Source organism: Sinocyclocheilus grahami, unplaced genomic scaffold (genome assembly GCF_001515645.1).
Source record: "Sinocyclocheilus grahami isolate Dianchi unplaced genomic scaffold, SAMN03320097.WGS_v1.1 scaffold462.1, whole genome shotgun sequence".
Lineage (NCBI taxonomy): Eukaryota > Metazoa > Chordata > Actinopteri > Cypriniformes > Cyprinidae > Sinocyclocheilus > Sinocyclocheilus grahami.
In genome coordinates this window covers 223,402-227,183 of record NW_015505641.1, presented here as the reverse complement: position 1 = coordinate 227,183, position 3,782 = coordinate 223,402, and the positions used below count along the sequence as shown (strand labels likewise).

The following is a 3,782-nucleotide window of genomic DNA, read 5'->3' as shown; positions in this document are numbered from 1 at the left end:
TTAAATGATAAATAATCCCACTCCAGCAAAAATGTAAAAAAAATATTGGAGTACATTTTAAAAGTTAAATATAAATAAATACATAAATAAACAAATACTTTATTTCACATTTAATTCATTGTGTTACTAGCCATTTCTTTGTAATTAATTATGAAATGCACTAACAATTTCTGAGTGAAAACTGTTTCTATAACATTTTTTCAGTGTGTGTGTGTGTGTGTGTATATATATAATAAAAATATTTAATAATTTTTTTTTAGATATTTCGAAAATTTAGAATTAAATTTTAGAATTTTTTTTAATATTATATATTTTTAAATCGGACCTGACAATGAAGAAAAAACACATTGAGAATACGTTTATAAAGCATCTCAGGGGTTGAAGAAGCTTCTCTATGTAATGCCAATACTCCTGTTTGTTTAATTTCATTATCATTTTGAAAATAGAAAATAATAAAAAATATTATTAATAATGAGTATATAATGAGAATAATGTGTCCAAACATTTGACTGGTCCTGTATATAATAAATGTACAAATATCTCGGTGTTAATGCTAAACGAGATGCTTATATGATGCAAAGATGCTCACTGAGCGAATGAGCTCTTAAGAATAAAGAAGAAAAATTCATTTTCGGATGTGAATTTTGATGAAATATTGCAAGTTAATGTGAAAAATAATTCTGTCGTACAACATGCCATACTTTGTCTTCTGCAACATTTCTACTGTCACAATATTTGTCTTGTGTGAGATCAATTTCAATTCAAAAAGTCTTTTTTTATTATTATTTTTACTTTCTAGCATGACTTACTTTATACAAATATCTAGCAGCATAACCGTCCTGCTCTATTAATTTTCCATTCATTCTTAAATTAACTTATTCAATTAGAACTTATTTATTAAAGTTCATAAATTATATTTTAAGAATTATTTAAAAATGATGCAAACTTTTATATGCGTGCATACTTCTGTACTAGGTACAGTACTTTGAGTTTCTTTACCATTGTGTATGAAATGAATAGCAGCATCTTTCTTTTATAGGTGAGCCAAAGCGGCCTTTACTTTGAGAGTTGTGCGCTTGATATATTGGCTCTCAGAAGCAATCGGAGGTGAAGTGGGGAAACACTGCTTTCATTCTGCATCAAACTGATGGAGGGAGTGTGAAAAGTCATAAGACTGAGAGCAAGACTCACCGATTTTGCCCGAACATCATATCCACACTGTGTGTTGATAACATCCTCCTGCAAAACATTGAATGTCACTGATGTGTAATTAATGGAAGAAAATGGTAACATTTCAACTTGAAGGAAGTATGTTGACAGTCAGAAGAATTCCAGTGTGGGGAAGACTGGAAATAGCAAAGTTAGTTAGTCATTTTTCCTCCAAGTCTTCCTCCTTACAAACTAGTAACAGCATGTGCCTGTCATACTTTGAATCTTCATGACTTATAAATACTTGTTGTTCCTGTCTGCAATTCAGTTCTGAAAATCTTGTTGCTCTTTTCTTTTGTCCATGTGGTTTTAATACATTCCATTCGAACATTCCAGAAATTAATAAACTCTTTATTTACTCCTTAAAGTATTTAAACAGTTATAAACTTAAATGACTATTTCGTTCTGCTTTTCTAATTCTAACTTACAGTGACTGAAAATGCATTTTCCCTCACACTGAAATGATGAATCGCTGCATTCAGAGAAGAGCTCATAATCGAATCATCTAATGTCTATGATGTTTATTTGTTAGGAGTTAATAGCTCATAACAGGCTATTATTTCAGTCCTCTTTGCTGTAGATGTTGTGCTTCCAGTGCTTGTTTATTGTCTGTGAAATGCTATTTTTACTCCGTTCACGTAGACCAAATCCTGTTTAATAGTCCCCTTTTGTTTCACTCTTTGTCATGTATTGTTTGCACTTTCCCCCCTCATGCTTTTAGTCTCTCTTAAACCATGAAGACAGTGGCATACAAATTGTGCTTAGGAAAGAACAGGATTAACATTTGCGGAGCAAGATGACGAGTGCTGTATCTCTGTAGCGAAATTTTCAAAGAAAGCCTCAGTTGCATCACATTCAAATAAAAATGGAATTAGTTAAAAGAATAAGTTCACCCAAAAATGAAAATGTACTCACTTTGCTCACCAGTGGATGCTCTGCAGTGAATGGGTGCCGTCAGAAGAAGTTCACGACTTCGCCTTTTAGGGGAAGTCGTGGCCTAATGGTTAGAGAGTCGGACTCATAACCCAAAGTTTGTGGGTTCGAGTCTCGTACCGGCAGGAATTGTAGGTGGGGGGAGTGAATGTACAGTGCTCTCTCCCACCTTCAATACCACGACTGAGGTGCCCTTGAGCAAGGCACCGAACCCCCAACTGCTCCCCGGGCGCCGCAGCATAAATGGCTGCCCACTGCTCTGGGTGTGTGTTCACGGTTTGTGTGTGTTCACTGCTGTGTGTGTGCACTTTGGATGGGTAAATGCAGAGCACTAATTCTGAGTATGGGTCACCATACTTGGCCACATGTCACTTTCACTTCACTTAACTTGTCGTGATAGGCTAAAAAGAAAAAAAGAAAGAATGAGAGTCCAAACAGCTGATAAAAACATCACAGTAATCCACACCACTCCAATCCATCAGTTAACATCTTGTGAAGTGAAAAGCTGCATGTTTGTAAGAAACAAACACATCATTAAGATGTTTTTTATATTAAAACCGTTGCTTTCAGCTAAAATACTCTGGAGTCCTCTATCCATAATATTGCTTTCTCCAGTGAAAAAGTAGCCTCTTCTGAATCAGGAGGGAAATATGCACAGATCAAGCACTGTTTACAAGCCAAAACAGTCTAAAGCACTTCTAAACACCTGTCCATAAATTAACGCCTTGTGAAGTGAAAAACTGTGTGCAGGAAGAAAAAAATATATATATTTTTTTGAAGGCATTGCTTCTGGCCAAAATATGAGTTCATAATCCATAACAACACTTCTCCAGTGAAAAAGTCCATCCCCTGTTGTCCTCTCACTTCAAAGTATACCCACATATTTGTTTACCACTCTGCATATTTCTCTCCTGATTCAGGCGAGACAACTTTTTCATTGGAAAAAGCTATATTTTAGATCAAGGTATTTTAGCTGGAAGCAACGGTTTGAAGTTAAAAACATCTTAATGGTGGATTTGTTTCTTGGTGTGGTGTGGATTATTGTGATGTTTTTAATCAGCTGTTTGGACTCTCGTTCTGACGGCACCCATTCACTGCAGAGCATCCACTAGTGAGCAAATGATGTAATGCTACATTTCTCCAAATCTGATGAAGAAACAAACTCATCTTGGATGACCTGAGGATAAGTACATTTTCAGCAAATTTACATTTGTGTGTGAACTATCCCTTGAAACATCACACAAGAGTTTCTATACACTTTCAGTCCGTTGCCATACAAATTCATCTCTTACCGCTGGGTCTTTGGTGCAACAGGAGAAGGGCACGCCACATTTTTCACGGCTGGGGTTGCTGTCTGTGCAGTTGAAGTAAACGTTGAGGTTCCAGTCATCTGCTCCAAACGCCCCACAGCATTCCCACTGAAGAAACACAAATAATGTGCATGCAATTACATTTCTTGAGTTTTGGAATGCACTTTCATCTAGAGACACATCTCTAATAGGAAGTACAGAGAAAGCATTGAGTGCATTAGACTGTATCTGTTTAATATACATCAACGTCACAGATGTGGCATAAGGCAGCTGCTCCTGAAAGAAAGCAAGCCACGATCCCCCATGTGCTCCCATTACACTAATATCTGA

The 3,782-nt window shown here is 36.0% G+C and overlaps 1 long non-coding RNA gene across 2 annotated transcripts in view; it reads right to left on the bottom strand.

Moving 5' to 3' along the window:
* LOC107552993 (uncharacterized) overlaps positions 1-3,576 on the bottom strand; it is a 10,118-nt gene extending 6,542 nt beyond the window's left edge. The window contains exons 1-2 of one of the 2 annotated variants that reach the window (XR_001604920.1): positions 3,435-3,576; positions 1,192-1,239 (exon numbers count right to left, since the gene is read on the bottom strand). This is a non-coding gene — a long non-coding RNA (uncharacterized lncRNA). The remainder of the gene's footprint in view (positions 1-1,191; positions 1,240-3,434) is intronic. The other variant, XR_001604919.1, reaches the window with a different exon arrangement.
* Between the last annotated feature and the right edge of the window lie 206 nt (positions 3,577-3,782).